The sequence below is a fragment of the Monodelphis domestica genome, chromosome 1 (assembly GCF_027887165.1).
Source record: "Monodelphis domestica isolate mMonDom1 chromosome 1, mMonDom1.pri, whole genome shotgun sequence".
Classification (NCBI taxonomy): Eukaryota; Metazoa; Chordata; class Mammalia; order Didelphimorphia; family Didelphidae; genus Monodelphis; species Monodelphis domestica.
Genome location: NC_077227.1, coordinates 321,200,278 through 321,221,023, shown reverse-complemented (window position 1 = coordinate 321,221,023; position 20,746 = coordinate 321,200,278). Strand labels below are relative to the sequence as shown.

Below are 20,746 nucleotides of genomic sequence, written 5' to 3'. Positions count from 1 at the left end.
AAGTACAATACACAGTATTGATTCCAAGAAGGAAGGTAAGGGTTTAAAAAAATAGGCAAGGGGAGAGTTAATCCTATCTTCACAGGTTTGTGATAGTAAGTTAGCTGATCAGGATGTCCTGAGCCAATTAAGGAAGCCAGGTGTTCTTGGATACTGATTTGTAGACCTTCAAGGTCAAGACTGGTCTTTGCCAGGGTCTGAGGCAGATCTACAAATAAATATGTCTTTTTTGGTTGCTTTTGCCTCATACCCTTATGAACTTGTCAGTGAATTTTCTAGTTATCAACAAATATGAATATTTCCTATTCAAAGGACAGAAAAGGAAGATTGTATATGAAACCATGAATCTGCCAAGTAGAGCTTTTATTTTTTGTATAGATATGTATCAACTTAGTAGTTTTCTTTGTATCCTTTTGAACTTCCTTCTCTTCTCTTCTATGTACTTTTATGCATTTTGTAACATTACTTTTCATTGGATCACTATGATTACACCTACCCTTACCTACATGCTACTCACTTCTCCACTACTCCATGGTAGCAAATAAGTATAGTAATTGAAAACAAATTTGGTTCTTATTGGTTTTATCAAAAAATACACTTCTCATTCTTTACCTATAAACTAGTCAATTATGCCTCCACCAAGAGGTGGGAAACATACTTCATTTTCAGTCTTCTATAATCTTGATTATGTAAATTGATCACAAGTTTTTCAGTTTGTTTCTTTACAACACTGTAGGAATTGTATATATTGTTCGTTCCCCCACTTCTTTTTGATTTGTAATGTTACCAGCTTACAAATTCCTTCCAGATCCCTCTAAATGTTACTTATCAATTATGATGCAGTAATATTCTATTACATTTTATAACCTAATTTATAATATATGTTGACTATTTGTAAAGATTAAAATTAATATACATTACTAAATATATTTTATAAAGTTTTATTAATAATAACTAAAGCAAAAGAACTGCCTGAATTCAGCCTGGTTGCAGGTCAAAAAAAAGGATGAGAGGAGCATACATTCACTTAAATACCAATAACGTGATCTTGTCAATGTGCAGATGCAGGAGAGATTACAGGGAATTTTGGGAAATACTAAGGACTTCTGGGGAATGAAGTCAAAGGTTCAAAAATCTCCATTTATACATATCCCCCGGTAATCCTGTTGGGAAACCAGTTTCCCCAAAAGGATCATGGAAACATAATCAACTTAAAAATTACAATAATATATGAATAAAAGGGGGGAAAAAAAGAACAAAACCAATGATTACTAGGTTGACAAAAAGTCAATTTGGGGGCAGTCCCCTTTGGCATATGAGTATACATTCAAATCAAAGGCATTTCAACCCCCCCATAGTTCAATTCACATCCCAAAGTTCACTCTGGATCTTCTGGTGCAGCATGTGGTCTCTGCAGGCATCCATCTTCATGGCGCATTCTGAATTCTGGGAGGTAGCAAGTTTCTTATCCTAAAATTGCTCAAATTTAAATCAAAGTTCACAACAATAACTTTGCTCCCCTGAGGTGAATAATAACAAACACAGGGATCAATTAGGGATGCATGACTGAGTTAGGAGGTATATGGATCAATTTGCAAAAGAAAATCAAAAACATGAAAAAATCCAAATAAAAGAGAAAAATAATTTGCAGATAAAATACAACATGTAAAAGTCATATGTCTAAAAAAATCTAAGTAAAGGAAAAACAAATCTATAACAGGTCCTTGAATGAAGGCCCAATTAAATTGATTTAAGCAATTATGCATTTATTCAGTCAGTAGCCAGGACTATAGAAAGTTTGCCACCCCATGAAAGACAGAAAAGGGACTAGATTTCAGCAGCAAATGGAAGCCTAGATGGCAGCGAAAAGGAGGTGCTTGATAGAATGTGGTTCGAGGAAGTTGTGCATTTAACACATGTTAAACATCCGTAACCTTGAATCCCAAACAAGTTCAAGTCCTCTTGTCTTGGCTCAAAATTACATCAATCCCACTGGGAACTGGTCACTTTGACCTTATGCTCCATAGGCACTATGCAAGTGCTCTGTGCTCTTTTAGCACTAAACAGTGTCTCTTTTATATATTCCCTTCTTCTGGAATCAGACAGAATCAGGAAGTAAAGTCCCATAATTCTTTTAAACAATAAATGGCATCATTGTTATAGTCTTAAGCTTTTTTGGTATGTATTAATATTAGAACAAATGTATTTTAAACTTATATTACTGCAAAATTAAAAAAAATAAGGAAAAATCTCAGTACTGTTGAAATGTGCTTCAAATACAAAAAGGAGAGAAAAAATAAAAAAGATACTATATTGCACATGCAAGGAAAAACAATAATAAAAGTTTTAAGAATCAAAATATATAGCTTAAAATCAGTGACACACTGTGTCAGCCATGTGTGAATACAAATGATTTTCAGAATAAAACAGTAACAGTAGATAAGGCACATTCAAAAAAGTACCAGAGTCCCCAAAATTCACAATAGCCCAGTTAATTACATTAGCAAACAAACCCACTATCATATTTCACATAAGTTGCTGTATGACATAAAAAACCCTATAAACTGATGGATATTTGCCACAATTTTTACAGATGTAGCAAATCTTTCAACCTTGGCAAATATATTTGTAAACAAAGTAAAACTTATTTGGGTCTAGAATATTACTAAGAAATCTAGATTGGTCTGGTGGAAGTAAATTAAATTGAAGAGTTTTGCAGGAGCTCTTTTGGCTTCCTGATTCATAGAAACACCTTGGTAGGAACATTTCTTTGTTTCTCTACCTTTAATATAACATTCTTTATAATATATATTTATATGTAAATATAGATAAAATAAATATAAAAATCATCCATTTAGAAACTATTAGTTACTAAATTTATTTATTATTTATTTATTTATTAGAATTACCATTTAAATTCTAAGTTCATTAAATTCAGTGATTGCCTACAATTTAACCAGTTTTGTTGAAATGCATCCATCCTCATCATCTGTGTGACAATTATCAAAGGCAAAGTGATCTTAGATGGATCTAGTGACAAAGGTTTTGGGCAAGATGTTCATGGGCTTATACAGTGATATTTTGTTCTTCAGCAGAGGTAAAAGTGCACATTAAAGATCAATATAGGCAAAGCATAGTAGGTTAAAATGATTCAGTATTACAGAAAGGTATTGACTAGATTAATACAGAAAAACTCAAAAAAAATTAAAACCTTAAAGCAATAAGTAAATACAATAATATAAACAAATGAGAAGGTGCAGGCAGGCAATGTAGTCAAAATCCCAATAGACTTGTTTTATATTATAGGAGGAGAATAAACTCAAAATAGTTAGCAATAAACTTCCAGATCTCTTTTAAAGTTTCCTGCCCCTTCCCCAGTATTTATCATCCATTTGCATCTCTTTTGTCAGAGCTCTGAAATTTCTGATAGAAGCACTGGGCAGAATCTCCACTCTTCATGTTGAGAGTATTTAAGAGTTTTAGAACTTTATCAAAATATTTCAGTTTGACACTGTGGTATCATCGAACGTAATGGACTTCTCCACTAGTGGTGGTGTAATGTCCCTGAACAACTTGCAGGGACCCAGGAGAAAAAAAACACCATTCATAAGCAAAGGATAAACTATGGGAGTGGAAACACCGAGAAAAAGCAACTGCCTGAATACAGAGGTTGAGGGGACATGACAGAGGATAGACTCTAAATGAACACTCTAATGCAAATACTATCAACAAAGCAATGGGTTCAAATCAAGAAAACATCTAATGCCCAGTGGACTTACGCGTCGGCTATGGGGGGTGGGGGGAGGAGGAAAAGAAAATGATCTATGTCTTTAACGAATAATGCTTGGAAATGACCAAATAAAATATATTTTAAAAAAAAATATTTCAGTTTGGTTTGTACTTTAAATAGCATAGTTCACTGCATTTTCTTGAGGAGAAGTAAGCAGAATAGGAAATGGCCAATGAAAATACAAGCTGCAAGTAAGAGACTCAAGCAGAGCCATTATGTGCTTGCTAGCTCAAGCAATTCAAACTGTTCTTCCAGAGTTTGGAATAGATTCAACCCCCCCCCCCCCCCCCCCAAGGCAGAATGGAAAGGAATTAGTTAGGAGGCTTGGAAAAGTATTGCTCTTTCTATTTTTTCCAGATAGGGTATATAATGGAATTATTCTTTGAATGTTTGATAGAATTCACTTGTAAGTATTGAAATTTTTTCTCTAGTGATTTTTAATAGTTTCTTAAATTTCTTTTTCTGAAATTGGTTAATTTGAATTTTCTATCTCTCATTCTGCTAATCTTGGTAGTTTATACTTTTGTAAATATATCTATTTTACTTATCAAAATTTTCTTAGCAAGTAATTAGGCAAATAATTTTTTAAATTTAAATTTTTAAATTTAATTAAATTTAATTTTTTCCCCATTTGAATAAGTTTATTTAGTCAATTTAGAACATTATTCTTTGGTTACAGTAATCACATTATTTCCCTCCCTCCCCTCCACCCACTCTTCCCGCTGCCAACGTGCAATTTCATTGGGTATTACTTGTGTCCTTGATCAGAACCTATTTCCATGTTGTTGTTTACACTAGGATGTTCATTTAGAGTCTATACATCCCCAACCATATACCTTGGACCCATGTATTCAAGCAGTTGTTTTTCTTCGGTGCTTTTACTCCCAATGTGTTTCCTTTGGATGTGGATAGTGATTTTTCTCATAAGTTCCTCCAAGTTGTTCAGGGTCATTGCATTGCCACTACTGGAGAAGTCCATTACATTCAATTGTACCACAGCGTATCAGTCTCTGTGAACACTGTTTCCTTGTTCTGCTCCTCTCACTCTGCATCAATTCCTGGAAATTGTTCCGATCCCCATGGAATTCCTAAACTTTATTATTCCTTTGAACACAATAGTTTCCATCAACAACATATACCACAATTTGTTCAGCCATTCTCCAATTGAAGGTCATCATCTCATTTTCCAATTTTTTGCCACCACAAAGAGCACAGCTAAGAATATTTTTGCACATGTCTTTTTCCTTATTATCTCTTTGGGGTACAAATCCAGCAGTGCTATGGCTGGATCAAAGGGCACACAGTCTTTGGGCATAGTTCCAAATTTCCCTCCAGAATGGTTGGATCAGTTCAGAGCTCCACCAGCAATGAATTAATGTCCCAACTTTGCCACATCCCCTCCAACATTCATTACTTTCCTTTGCTGTCATGTTACCTAATCTGCTAGGTGTGAGGTGATACGTCAGAGTTGTTTTGATTTGCATTTCTCTGATTATCAGAGATTTAGAGCACTTTTTCATGTGCTTATTAATAGTTTTGATTTCTTTTTTTTTTTCAATTTAAACATTATTTTATTTGGTTATTTTCAAACAATATTCCTTGGAAACAAAGATCCTTTTCTTATCCTCCCCCCCTCCCACCACCCCTCCCCTACCCAACACAGGATTCCACTGGGAATCACATGTGTCCTTGCTTCAAACCCATTTCCATGTTGTTGGTATTTGTCTTAGGGTGTTCATTTAGAGCCTCTCCTCATTCCTGTCCCTTCCACCCCTATAGTCAAGCAGTTGCTTATCTTTGGTGTTTTTACTCCCACTGTTTATCCTTTGCTTGTGGATAGTGTTTTTTTCTCCTGGATCCCTGCAGAATGTTCATGGACGTTGTATTGACACTGATGGAGAAGTTCATTACGTTCTCTTGTACCACAGTGTTTCAGTCTCTGTGTACAATGTTTTCCTGGTTCTGCTCCTCTCACTCAGCATCACTTCCTGGAGGTTGTTCCAGTCTCCATGGAATTCCTCCACTTGATTATTCCTTTGAGCACAATAGTATTCCATCACCAACATATACCACAATTTGTTTAGCCATTCCCCAATTGAAGGGCATCCCCTCATTTTCCAATTTTTGGCCACCACAAAGAGCGCAGCTATGAATATTCTTGTAGTTGTCTTTTTCCTTATTATCTCTTTGGGGTACAAGCCCTCCAGTGCTATGGCTGGATCATAGGACAGACAGTCTTTTATCTCCCTTTGGGCATAGTTCCAAATTTCCCTCCAGAATGGTTGGATCAATTTACAACCCCATCAGCAATGAATTAGTGTCCCGACTTTGCCACATCCCCTCCAGCATTCATTACTTTCCTTTGCTGTCATATTAGCCAATCTGCTAGGTGTTAGGTGATGCCTCAGAGTTGTTTTGATTTGCATCTCTTTGATTATCAGAGATTTAGAGCACTTTTTCATGTGCTTATTCATAGTTTTGATTTCTTTGGCTGAAAACTGCCTGTTCATGTCCCTTGCCCATTTATCAATTGGAGAATGGTTTGATTTTTTGTACAAGTTAGGTTTTTATAAATTTGAGTAATTAGACCTTTGTCAGAGAATTTTGTTATGAAAATTGTTTCCCAATTTGTTGCTTCCCTCTCAATCTGGTTGCATTGGTTTTGTTTGTACAAAACCTTTTTAATTTGATGTAATCAAAATTGTTTATTTTACATTTTGTGACTCTTTTTATGTCTTGCTTGGTTTTAAAGTCTTTCCCTTCCCACAAGTCTGACATGTATACTGTTCTGTGATCATCTAATTTACTTATAGTTTCCTTCTTTATGTTCAAGTCTTTCACCCATTCTGAGTTTATCTTGGTGTAGGGTGTGAGGTGTTGATCCAAACCTAATCTCTCCCACACTGTCTTCCAGTTTTCCCAGCAGTTTTTGTCAAATAGTGGGTTTTTGTCCCAGAAGCTGGCTCTTTGGGTTTGTCATATACTGTCTTAATGGGGTCACTTACCCTAAGTCTATTCCACTGATCCTCCTTTCTGTCTCTTAGCCAGTACCAAATTGATTTGATGACCACCGCTTTATAATAGAGTTTGAGATCTGGGACTGCAAGGCCACCTTCCTTTGTATTTTTTTTTCATTATTTCCCTGGATATCCTTGACCCTTTGTTCTTCCAAATGAACTTTTTTATGGTCTTTTCTAAGTCAGTAAAAAAATTTTTTGGCAGTTCAATGGGTATGGCACTAAATAGATAAATAAGCTTAGGTAGGATGGTCATTTTTATTATATTGACTCGTCCTACCCATGAGCAGTTAATATTTTTCCAATTGCTCAAAGTCTAGTTTTATTTGTGTGGTGAGTGTTTTGTAGTTGTGTTCATATAGTTCCTGTGTTTGTCTCAGGAGATAGGTTCCTAAGTATTTTATTTTGTCTAAGGTGATTTTGAATGGGATTTCTCTTTCTAATTCTTGCCTCTGAGCTGTGTTGGAAACATATAGAAATGCTGATGACTTATGTGGGTTTATTTTGTAACCTGCAACTTTGCTAAAGTTGTTGATTATTTCGACTAGCTTTTTGGTTGAATCTCTAGGATTCTTAAGTAGACCATCATATCATCCGCAAAGAGCTATAGCTTGGTCTCCTCCTTACCTATTTTGATGCCTTCAATTTCTTTTTCTTCTCTAATTGCTACTGCTAGTGTTTCTAGTACAATGTTAAATAATAGAGGTGATAATGGGCATTCTTGTTTCACTCCTGATCTTATTGGGAATGCATCTAGTTTATTCCCATTGCAGATGATGTTAGTTGATGGTTTTAGATATATACTGTTTATTTTTGTGAAAGACCCTTCTATTCCTATGCTTTCTAGTGTTTTAATAGGAATGGATGTTGTATTTTATCAAAGGCTTTTTCTGCATTTATTGAGATAATCATGTGATTTTTGTCTGTTTGTTTGTTGATATGGTCAATCAATTATGTGGATGGTTTTCCTAATATTGAACCAGCCCTGCATTCCTGGAATAAGTCCTATTTCATTATAGTGAATGATCCTCCTGATCACTTGCTGGAGTCTTTTTGCTAGTATCCTATTTAAGATTTTTGCATCTATATTCATTAGGGAGATTGGTCTATAGTTTTCTTTCTCCGTTTTTGACCTGCCTGGCTTTGGAATCAGTACCATGTTTGTGTCATAAAAGGAGTGTGGTAGAACTCCCTCTTTGCTTATTATGTCAAATAGTTTGTATAGTATTGGGATTAGCCGTTCTGTGAAAGTTTGATAGAATTCACTTGTGAATCCATCAGGCTCTGGGGATTTTTTCTTAGGGAGTTCTTTAATGGCCTGTTGGATTTCTTTTTCTGATATGGGATTATTTAAGAATTCTATTTCTTCTTCTGTTAGCCTAGGCAATTTATATTTTTGTAAATATTCATCCATATCACTTAGGTTGGTATATTTATTGCCATATAGTTGGGCAAAGTAGTTTTTAATGATTGCCTTAATTTCCTCTTCATTGGAGGTGAGGTCCCCCATTTTCATCCTTGATGCTGTTAATTTGCCTTTCTTCTTTCCTTTTTTTAATTAGATTGACCAGTACTTTGTTTATTTTGTCTGTTTTTTCAAAGTACCAGCTTCTAGTCTTGTTTATTAGTTTAATAGTTCTATCACTTTTAATTTTATTAATTTCTCCCTTAATTTTTAGGATCTCTAGTTTGGTTTTCTTCTGGGGGTTTTTAATTTGTTCGCTTTCAAGTTTTTTGATTTGCATTTCTAGTTCATTGATCTCTGCCCTTCCTAATTTGTTAATATATGCACTCAAGGATATGAATTTTCCTCTAAGTACTGCTTTGGCTGAATCCCATAAGGTTTGAAAGGATGTCTCACCATTGTCATTTTCCTCAATGAAATTATTAATTGTTTCTATGATTTCTTCTCTAACCGATTTTGGAGTATCATATTATTTAATTTCCAATTAATTTTTGATTTGGCTCTCCATGTACCCTTACTGATCAATATTTTTATTGCCTTATGATCTGAAAAGGTTTCATTTATTATTTTTGCTTTTCTGCATTTGTATGCCATGTTTCTGTGACCTAGTGTATGATCTATCTTTGTGAATGTGCCATGTGGTGCTGAGAAGGTTTATTCCTTTTTGTCCCTATTTATTTTTCTCTATATTTCTATTAACTCTAATTTTTCTAAGATTTCATTCACATCTTTTACCCCTTTCTTATTTATTTTTTAGTTTGATTTATCTAAATTTGATAGTGGTTGGTTCAAGTCTCCCACTAATATGGTTTTACTGTCTATTTCCTCCTTCAATTCTTCTAGTTTTTCCATTAGAAATTTGGGTGCTATACCATTTGGTGCATACATGTTGATTAGTGATAATTCCTCATTGTCTATACTCCCTTATAACAGAATATATTTACCTTCCCTATCCATTTTGATCAGGTCTATTTTTGCTTTGACTTTGTCAGATATCATGATTGCAACTCCTGCCTTCTTTCTATCAGTTGAGGCCCAGAAGGTCTTACTCGATCCTTTAATTCTAACCTTGTGAGTATCAACCCGCCTCATATGTGTTTCTTGAAGACAACATATGGTAGGGTTTTGGATTCTAATCCATTCTGCTATTCGTCTACGTTTTATGGGTGAGTTCATCCCATTCACTTTCAAAGTTACGTCCCTTGTGGATTCCCTGGCATTTTGATATCCTCCCCTAATTCTGACCTTTCTTCTTTAGCTATAACCTTTTAAACCAGTGATTTACTTTAGATTAGTCCCCCTAGTCCCCTCCCTTGATATGCTTCCCTTTCTAGCCCCTCCCTTTTTGTTCCCTTCCCCTCCCCCCTATCCTTCCCTCCCTTTTTATACTTCCTCTCCCCACCCCTCCTTAATTTTCCCTTCTCTCTTACCCTGTTGGATAAGATAAAGTTCAAGATCCCAATGGATCTAGATGTTCTAAGCTCTCAGTGTTGATTTCACTGAGAGTAAGGTTTAAGTAATACCAATTAGCACTTTCTTCCTCTCCTCCCTATAGGAAATTCCTTCCCCTCCCCTTCCCATGTGTATCTTTTTGTGAGAAAGATTATTCTATTTAGTTTTTTCTATTTCTTGAAGTATATCTTAGTACCATCAACGATTCACCCTCTCCCTTTTTCTTTCACCTTCCTTTTCTCCATATTGTCTTAATGCCCCAATTGTTCCCTATCTGTGATTCTTCTAACTACTCTAATGATGCATACAATTTTTGAGAATTACCCATTACATTTCCCCCACATATCAATATATATAATGTGATATAAATGTAGTCTTTATAGAAGAGAGTTTGAATAAAAGAAAAAGATAACACTTTTCTCCTTTTCCCTTTCCTTCATATTTACGTTTTCAAGTTTTCCTTGCTCTTTGTGTTTGGATGTCGAACTTTCCACAGAACTCTGGTTGTTTCTCTACCAAAACTTGGAAATCTTCTATTTTGTTGAATGCCCATACTTTCCCCCGGAAGTATATAGTCAGTTTTGATGGATAGCTGATTCTTGGTTGAAGACCCAGCTCTCTTGCCTTTCTGAAAATCATGTTCCATGCCTTATGTTCGTTCAGAGTGGAAATTGCAAGGTCTTGTGTGATCCTGATTAGCATTCCTTTATGTCTAAATTGTCTTTTTCTGGCTTCTTGTAAGATTTTTTCTTTTGGGGGGCAGCTGGGTAGCTCAGTGGATTTAGAGCTAGGCCTAGAGACGGGAGGTCCTAGGTTCAAATCTAGCCTCAGACACTTCCCAGTTGTGTGACCCTGGGCAAGTCACTTGACCTTCATTGCCGAGCCCTTACCACTCTTCTGCCTTGGAGCCAATATGCAGTATTGACTCCAAGACAGAACGTAAGTGTTTAAAAAAAAAAAGATTTTTTCTTTTGCTTGAAACCTTTGGAATTTCGCAGTTACATTCCTGGGAGTTATCTTTTGGGGATTTAGCGTAGAGGGTGTTCTGTGAACTCTTTCAATGCCTGTATTGCACCCTTGTTCTAGAATCTCTGGGCAGTTTTCTTTGGTGATATCTTGTATTATGATGTTGAGATTACTATTTATTTCTGGCTTTTCTGGTAGTCCAATTATTTTTAGATTGTCTCTCCTTCCTCTTTTTCAGGTCTGTCACCTTGTCAGTGAGATATTTTATGTTCTCTTCTAATTTCTTGATCTTTTGGCTTTGCTTTATTAATTCTTGCTCTTTTGCAAGATCATTGTCTTCCAGTTTCCTGATTCTGACCTTTAAAGCCTGGTTTTCCTTTTCAGTTTGTTCTATCCTGTTATTTGAGACTTCAAGCTGTTTCTGTAGTTGTGTTTTTTCGTGCTTCTGATTGCTGAGTTCCTTTTGCATTATTTCCCATTTTTCCTGCTATAAGGCTTCCATCTTTTTGATAACTTTCAATTTCAATTCTTCAAGAGCTTATGGACAATTTCCATTTCTTTTAGAAGGTTTTGGAGCATTTGTTTGAGCTTACTCTTCTACTATTTCCTCTGTTTTTTTTTTTTTTGTGTTTTCCCTACATAAAGTCACCCCCTTATTCTTGCTTTTCTTGGTTTTGGGGTTCTTGGGTACAGTTTGCCATCTCTGTGTTTCGTTTGTTTTTTTCCTCCTTCCTCCCCTTTTCATTCAGAAATCTGAATGAGTAGTACTTGCCCTCAGTATAAGGGTCTAATAGTAAAGGCTTTAGTCTCAGGCTAATTCTAGGTTCTCTGAAGCTGAGCTGTCTTCCTGGGGAAGCCCAATGACTGCCCTCCCCTGCCTGCCGGCATTTTGGGAGTTAGTGCTCTCAAGTGAAAGTCTTTGGTGGTTTTAGCTAAGTCCCAAGACCTGTAGGTGCCCCTTGCTCATGTCAGGAGATCCCTTCGCACACTCGGTGATTACAGCACACTAGCTCTGGGGGCCTGAGATCTGTGCTCCTCTAGCCTGCCTGCCATAGTTTTGGGTGTTAGTACTCTCAGGAGAAGGATCTTATCTTATTCAGGTCCCCAGACCTGGGGCTGCCCTTTGTTCAGTCCTGGGGTGCCCCTCCCTCACTTGTTGATTCTGGCCAGTGCTGACTTTAACTCTGGCTCTGACTGTTTGGTGGGGGAGGGGAGGGTGGGTCAGCTTTTCAATCCCTTTTATTGTGGAGTTGCCAGAATCCCACCTACCTTCAGAGCTTCACCTTGTTTTGGGGTCTTTCTGTTCTTATGAGGATGGTTGTTTTTTATTTTGGGAGGGTCTTTTGCAGTCGTCTGTGTCATTGGGTCTGAGGAGAGGAAGCAAGCTGCGTCTACTCTGCAGCCATGCTTATTTGCAAGTTAGTTTTGATTTCTTTAACTGAAAATTGCCTATTCATGTCCCTTGCTCATTTTTCAAATGGAGAATGGCTTGATTTTTTTTTTTAAACCCCTACCTTCCATCTTGGAGTCAATACTCTGTATTGGCTCCAAGGCAGAAGAGTGGTAAGGGCTAGGCAATGGGGGTCAGGTGACTTGCCCAGGGTCACACAGCTAGGAAGTGTCTGAGATCAGATTTGAACCTACGACCTCTGGTCTCTAGGCCTGACTCTCAATCCACTGAGCCACCCAGCTGCCCCCATGGCTTTTTTTTTTTTTGTACAACTGGTTTAGCTCTTTATAAATTTGAGTAATTTGACCTTTGTCAGAGGTTTTTTTTTTTTTTTAAATATATTTTATTTGATCATTTCCAAGCATTATTCGTTAAAGACATAGATCATTTTCTTTTCCTCCCCCCCACCCCCCATAGCCGACGCGTAAGTCCACTGGGCATTAGATGTTTTCTTGATTTGAACCCATTGCTTTGTTGATAGTATTTGCATTAGAGTGTTCATTTAAAGTCTATCCTCTGTCATGTCCCCTCAACCTCTGTATTCAGGCAGTTGCTTTTTCTCGGTGTTTCCACTCCCATAGTTTATCCTTTGCTTATGAATGGTGTTTTTTTTTCTCCTGGATCCCTGAAAGTTGTTCAGGGACATTACACCGCCCCTAATGGAGAAGTCCATTACGTTCGATTATACCACAGTGTATTAGTCTCTGTGTACAATGTTCTCCTGGTTCTGCTCCTCTCGCTCTGCATCACTTCCTGGAGGTTGTTCCAGTCTCCATGGAACTTCTCCACTTTATTATTCCTTTGAGCACAATAGTATTCCATCACCAACATATACCACAGTTTGTTCAGCCATTCCCCAATTGATGGGCATCCCCTCGTTTTCCAGTTTTGGGCCACCACAAAGAGTGCAGCTATGAATATTTTTGTACAAGTCTTTGTGTCCATTATCTCTTTGGGGTACAGACCCAGCAGTGCTATGGCTGGGTCAAAGGGTAGATATTCTTTTGTCGCCCTTTGGGCATAGTTCCAAATTGCCCTCCAGAATGGTTGGATCAGTTCACAACTCCACCAGCAATGAATTAATGTCCCTACTTTGCCACATCCCCTCCAGCATTCATTACTTTCCTTTGCTGTTATGTTAGCCAATCTGCTAGGTGTGAGGTGATACCTCAGAGTTGTTTTGATTTGCATCTCTCTGATTATAAGAGATGTAGAACACTTCTTCATGTGCTTGTTAATAGTTTTGATTTCTTTATCTGAGAACTGCCTATCCATTTCCCTTGCCCATTTATCAATTGGAGAATGGCTTGATTTTTTGTACAATTGATTTAGCTCATTATAAATATGAGTAATTAAACCTTTGTCAGAGGTTTCTATGAAGATTTTTTCCCAATTTGTTGTTTCCCTTCTGATTTTAGTTATATTGGTTTTGTTTGTACAAAAGCTTTTTAGTTTGATGTAGTCAAAATTATTTATTTTACATTTTGTGATTCTTTCTATATCTTGCTTGGTTTTAAAGCCTTTCCCCTCCCAAAGGTCTGACATGTATGCTATTCTGTGTTTACCCAATTTACTTATGGTTTCCTTCTTTATGTTTAAGTCACTCACCCATTTTGAATTTATCTTGGTGTAGGGTGTCAGGTGTTGATCTATTCCTAGTCTCTCCCACACTGTGTTCCAATTTTCCCAGCAGTTTTTATCGAATAGTGGATTTTTGTCCCAAAAGCTGGGATCTTTGGGTTTATCGTATACTGTCTTGCTGAGGTCGTTTTCCCCCAGTCTATTCCACTGATCTTCCTTTCTGTTTCTTAGCCAGTACCAAATTGTTTTGATGACTGCTGCTTTGTAATATAGTTTGAGGTCTGGGACTGCAAGGCCCCCATCATATGTGTTTTTTTCATTATTTCCCTGGATATCCTTGATCTTTTGTTCTTCCAAATGAACTTTGTTATGGTTTTTTCTAAATCAGTGAAGAAGTATTTTGGTAGTTCAATGGGTATGGCACTAAATAGATAAATAAGTTTGGGTAGGATGGTCATTTTTATTATATTGGCTCGTCCTATCCATGAGCAGTTAATGTTTTTCCAATTGTTCAAGTCTAGTTTTAGTTGTGTGGCGAGTGTTTTGTAGTTGTGTTCATATAGTTCCTGTGTTTGTCTTGGGAGATAGATTCCTAGGTATTTTATTTTGTCTAAGGTGATTTTGAATGGGATTTCTCTTTCTAGTTCTTGCTGCTGAGCTGTGTTGGAGATATATAGAAAAGCTGATGATTTATGTGGGTTTATTTTGTATCCTGCAACTTTGCTAAAGTTGTTGATTATTTCAATTAGCTTTTTGGTTGAATCTCTAGGATTCTTTAAGTAGACCATCATGTCATCCGCAAAGAGTGATAACTTGGTCTCCTCCTTGCCTATTTTGATGCCTTCAATTTCTTTATCTTCTCTAATTGCTACTGCTAGTGTTTCTAGTACAATGTCAAATAGTAGAGGTGATAATGGGCATCCTTGTTTCACTCCTGATCTTATTGGGAATGCATCTAGTTTATCCCCATTGCAGATGATATTAGCTGTTGGTTTTAGATATATACTGTTTATTATTTTTAGGAATGACCCTTCTATTCCTATGCTTTCTAGTGTTTTTAATAGGAATGGGTGTTGTATTTTATCAAAGGCTTTTTCTGCATCTATTGAGATAATCATGTGGTTCTTGCTAGTTTGCTTGTTGATGTGGTCGATTATGTGGATGGTTTTCCTAATGTTGAACCAGCCCTGCATCCCTGGTATGAATCCTACTTGATCATGGTGAATGATCCTTCTGATCACTTGCTGGAGTCTTTTTGCTAGTATCCTATTTAAAATTTTTGCATCTATATTCATTAGGGAGATTGGTCTATAGTTTTCTTTCTCTGTTTTTGACCTGCCTGGTTTTGGAATCAGTACCATGTTTGTGTCGTAAAAGGAGTTTGGTAGAACTCCCTCTTTGCTTATTATGTCAAATAGTTTGTATAGTATTGGGGTTAACTGTTCTCTGAATGTTTGATAGAATTCACAGGTGAATCCATCAGGCCCTGGGGATTTTTTCTTAGGAAGTTCTTTGATGGCTTGATGGATTTCAATTTCTGATATGGGATTATTTAAGAATTCTATTTCCTCTTCTGTTAGTCTAGGCAGTTTGTATTTTTGTATATATTCATCCATTTCTCCTAAATTGGTGTATTTATTGCCATATAATTGGGCAAAGTAATTTCTAATGATTGCCTTAATTTCCTCCTCATTGGAGGTGCTGTCCCCCTTTTCATCTTTAATGCTGTGAATTTGCTTTTCTTCCTTCCTTTTTTTAATTAGATTGACCAGTACTTTGTCTATTTTGTTTGTTTTTTCAAAGTACCAGCTTCTTGTCTTATTTATTAAATCAATAGTTCTATCACTTTCGATTTTATTAATTTCTCCCTTAATTTTTAGGATTTCTAATTTGGTTTTCTGCTGGGGGTTTTTAATTTGATCGCTTTCGAGTTTTTTCAATTGCATTTCCAATTGATTGATCTCTGCTCTCCCTTGTTTGTTAATATGAGCTTTCAGGGATATGAATTTGCCTCTGATTACCGCTTTGGCTGCATCCCAAAAGGTTTGAAAGGATGTTTCGCCATTGTCATTTTCCTTGATGAAATTATTAATTGTTTCTATGATTTCTTCTTTAGCTAAACGGTTTTGGAGTATCATATTGTTTAATTTCCAATTGGTTTTAGATTTGGTTTTCCATGTACCATTACTAATCATTATTTTTATTGCCTTGTGATCTGAGAAGGCTGCATTCATTATTTCTGCTTTTTTGCATTTGTGTGCTATGTTTCTGTGACCTAATGTATGGTCAATTTTTGTGAATGTGCCATGTGGTGCTGAGAAGAAGGTGTATTCCTTTTTATCCCTATTTATTTTTCTCCATATGTCTATTAATTCTAATTTTTCTAAGATTTCATTCACTTCTTTTACCTCTTTCTTATTTATTTTTTGATTTGATTTATCTAAATTTGATAATGGTTGGTTTAAGTCTCCCACTAGTATGGTTTTATTGTCTATTTCTTCCTTCAATTCTCCTAGTTTCTCCATTAGAAATTTGGGTGCTATATTATTTGGTGCATACATGTTGATTAATGATATTTCCCCATTGTCTAGAGTCCCTTTTAACAAAATATAATTACCTTCCCTGTCCCTTTTGATCAGGTCTATTTTTGCATTGGCTTTATCAGATATCATGATTACCACTCCTGCCTTCTTTCTATCAGTTGAGGCCCAGAAGGTCTTACTCCATCCTTTAATTCTGACCTTGTGGGTGTCAACCCGCCTCATGTGTGTTTCTTGAAGACAACATATGGTAGGGTTTTGGATTCTAATCCATTCAGCTATTCGTCTACGTTTTATGGGTGAGTTCATCCCATTCACGTTCAAAGTTATGATTGTCATTTGTGGACTCCCTGGCATTTTGATTGCCTTCCCTAATTCTAACCTTTTCTTCTTCGGCTCTACCTTTTAGTCCAGTGATTTACTTTGAATCAGTCCCCCTTGTCCCCTCCCTTGATGTTTCCCTTTTTAGTCCCTCCCTTTTTGTTCCCTCCCCCTCCCCCCTCTCTTTCCCTCCCTTTTTGTTCTCCCTCTCCCCCTCCCCCCCTTGGTTTTCCCTTCTCCTTACCCTTGTTGGGTAAGATAGAATTCAAGATCCCAATGGATCTGGATGTTTTTCCCTCTCAGAGTTGATTTCCCTGAGATTGAGGTTTAAGTAAACCCCCCCCCCCCCCCTCTCTTCCTCTCCTTCTTATAGGAGTTTTCTTCCCCTCCCCTTCCCCTGTGAATCTTTGTGTGAGAACCATTATTCTATTTGGTCTTTCTTTACCCCCTATTTATACATTACATTTTCCCCACATATTAGTATACATAGATTGATATAAATGTAGTCCTTATAGAAGAGAGTTTGAGTAAAAGAAGATAACATTTTTCCCCTTTCCTTAATATTTACCTTTTCAGGTATTCCTTGCTCTTTGATTTTCGGTATCAAACTTTCCACAGAGCTCTGGTCTTTTCTTTGCAAAAAGTTGGAAGTCTTCTATTTTGTTGAATGCCCATACTTTCCCTTGGAAGTATATAGTCAGTTTTGCTGGGTAGCTGATTCTTGGTTGGAGACCCAGCTCTCTTGCCTTTCTGAAGATCATGTTCCATGCCTTACGATCATTCAGCGTAGAACTTGCAAGGTCTTGTGTGACCCTGATTGGCATTCCTTTATATCTAAATTGTCTTTTTCTGGCTTCCTGTAGGATTTTTTCTTTTGTTTGATAGCTTTGGAATTTGGCAATTACATTCCTGGGAGTTGTCTTTTGGGGGTTTAGTGTAGAAGGTGTTCTGTGAGCTCTGTCAGTGGCTGTATTGCCCCCTTGTTCTAGAATCTCTGGGCAATTTTCTTTGATTATATCTTGTATCACCATGTCCAGTTTGGTGTTTATTTCTGGCTTTTCTGGGAGTCCAATTATTCTTAAATTTTCTCTTCTCCCCCTGTTTTCCAGATCTATCACCTTGTCGGTGAGATATTTTATGTTCTCTTCTAATTTCTTGGTGTTTTGGCTTTGCTTTATTAGTTCTTGCTTTAAAGCCTGGTTTTCTTTTACAGTTTGGTCAAACTGGTTTTGTAGATGCGTGAATTTCTTTTGCATCATTTCCCACTTTTCCTCCCAGAGGGCTTCCATCTTTTTGGTCCTTTCTGATTCAAATTCTTCATGGGTTTGTGGAGAGTTTCTATTTCCTTTGGAGGATTTTGGAGAATTTTCTTGTATATCTTCTTCTATCTGCTCTGTATTTTGTATTTTGGCTCCATAGAATGTGTCCAGAGTCGCCCCTTTCTTCTTATTTTTCTTGGTATTTTGGGGCTTCTGTGCTTCTGTGGAGTTTGTCATCTCTGAATGTGGAGGATTAGCTTTTCTTATCTCTGGTGATCCGAGGCTTTAGTCCTGGGCAGATGTTGGTTCTAAGAGCTTTCCCTGGGTTAAACTGAATATGCCTCACTGGAACTGGAATGGAAGGGTCGGACCACGAGGCCACACTCTCCCCCTGGCTCGATTTCCGGAAGTTGCCTTCAGAATCCCTGGCCGTGAGGCTGTTTCGTCGGCCTGCGGGGGGATGGGCTGCCGCTTCCCCAAGCTCCGAGAGCACAGACTTTCACTGAGACTTGGATAGCAGGATCCAGTCCGTGAGGCTGTCTTGCCCGCCCTGAGGGTTGCTGTTGTTTTGACCAGCTCTCTGCAGCGGAGGCCCCAGGCAGTAACTTTCACCCGGACCGACCAGCTCTTTGCAGCGGAGGCCCCAGGCAGTAACTTTCACCCGGACTGGGACTTGGGTAGAAGACCCTGAGGGTTGTTGTTCCTCAGACCCTGCTCTCTGAGCCCGGTGCGGCTGCCGCTTCCGGGAGCCTTGGACTCTGCGCTCCTACCCCTGAGGTCCGAGGGATCTCGGGTTCTGGCTTTTAAGGGGAGCCGTACCTTTTGAACCGGGTCCAGGTCCAGGAGGAGGGTTCCCAGGGTCTGTGCTGTTGATCGTTTTGAATTTCGGCGCCTTAGGAGCTTCTAGTTTGAGATCGGTCTGGAAGGGTTTTCCGGAGATCTGAACTTCAGCTTTCTCTAAGCCGCCATCTTAACCGGAAGTCCTGTCAGAGGTTTTTGTAATGAAGATTGTTTCCCAATTTGTTGTTTCCCTTCTAATTTTGGATGCATTAGTTTTGTTTTTTTGTACAAAAAAGTTTTTCATACAAAACCTTTTTAGTTTGATATAATCAAAATCATTGATTTTACATTTTGTGATTTTTTTCTAGCTCTTGCTTGGTTTTAAAGCCTTTCCTTTCCCAAAGATCTGATAAGTATATTATTCTGTTTTCGCCTAATTTGCTTATAGTTTCCTTCTTCATATTCAGGTCATTCACCCATTTTGAGTTTAACTTGTTGTAGGATGTGAGATGTGTGAATCTTAAAAATTCTCAGACCCTACTTCAGAACACTTGGTTAAGAGGATTCCCCATTTTAAACAATGAAGGGACTTAGATCAGGAATGTGAGACCTCTACTCCACCCCTACTTAAGCATACTTTAGGGGAAGATAAAATTGTAAACTCCTTGTTGAACAATGAAAAATACTTAACTCATACTTATAGTAAGGCAAAAGTTCTTAAGCTGTTCCTGTTTTTAGTTCTAATACAAAAGGGTGCTAAGTACCTATAAAGGTAATCAACAACTTTAGCAAAGTTGCAGGATACAAAATAAACCCACATAAGTCATCAGCATTTCTATATATTTCCAACACAGCTCAGCAGCAAGAACTAGAAAGAGAAATCCCATTCAAAATCACCTTAGACAAAAGAAAATACTTAGGAATCTATCTCTCGAAACAAACACAGGAACTATATGAACACAACTACAAAACTCTCCACACAACTAAACTAGATCTAAACAATTGGAAGAACATTAACTGCTCGTGGGTAGGACAAGCCAATATAATAAAAATGACCATCCTACCCAAACACATTTATCTATTTAGTGCCATACCCATGGAACTTCAAAAAATTTTTTTTACTGATGTAGAAAAAACCATAACAAAGTTCATTTGGAAGAACAAAGGATCAAGGATATCCAGGGAAATAATGAAAAAAATACAAAGAAAGTGGGCCTTGCAGTCAAACTCCCACAAAATCCCCATTTAATTTCTTGTTGGCTCCAGCCTAATGACAATAAGCAGTGTGAATATTCAGTTTCCTCTGCTCTGTCTATTAACTGCCCTCCCTTCTAAGTCCCATGTAAACCCCCCCCTTTTTTTTTTGCTGAGAGCCTTAGTTAATCTCTCTTAATTCTAGTGCCTTTCTTTTGTTAATTATTTCCTTTTTGTCTTGTATATTCCTTTATACACTATTTGTAAATATTTGTGTATTCTCTCTTCCATTAGTTTGTAAGTTCCTTGAGGGCAAGGACTGTCTTTTGCCTTCTGGCATTAGCATGGTTCCTGGCACATGGTAGGTAGTCACTTAATAAGTCATTAAAGTTGATTCATTAATTTTCTTGTGTCTTATCTTCTGTTTCTTTTAATCAGTAACATTTATTATTTTGGAATTTCATTTTGCATATTTCTTAATTGTCCCAAGAAGTGATCTTTTAGTGTTGTTTTAAGGTATCCCATTCTTTTGTTTGGCACCCATTTAGAACTAGATGGAGCCTTAGAAGTTAGTTCAATCGCCTAAGTTTACATGAGGAGCCTGAAGTGCATAGAATTGAGTGACTTGCCCTAGACAAGTCTTTCATCTTACAAGATAATAAGTAGCAAAGTCAGGATGTTGAGAAGTTGGACTATTTTCTTACCTTTTATTTCTCTTGTAATTTCCAAGTTCATATTTTTGGGCCTGGCATTTTAAGACCTTTAATAGTCCTATTTCCCCCACATTACTTGCCTACTTTATTACTACCCTCCCCAGACATTCAGCTGCATGCATATTGGAGAACCTGTTCCTCTTTCCTCTTGCCTGTGCTCATCTACTTCTGTGTTTTTTGTGATAACTGTACATTATGTCTGGAAAGCCTTCTCTCCT

At 37.2% G+C, this 20,746-nt stretch overlaps 2 protein-coding genes across 4 annotated transcripts in view; one reads left to right on the top strand and one right to left on the bottom strand.

Moving 5' to 3' along the window:
- Window positions 1-20,746, bottom strand: part of CINP (cyclin dependent kinase 2 interacting protein) — a 75,723-nt gene that overhangs the window by 7,452 nt on the left and 47,525 nt on the right. The window lies entirely within an intron of this gene.
- The window catches only part of ZNF839 (zinc finger protein 839), a 68,885-nt gene that overhangs the window by 28,387 nt on the left and 19,752 nt on the right, over window positions 1-20,746 (top strand). The gene's annotated exons all lie outside the window — the stretch shown is intronic.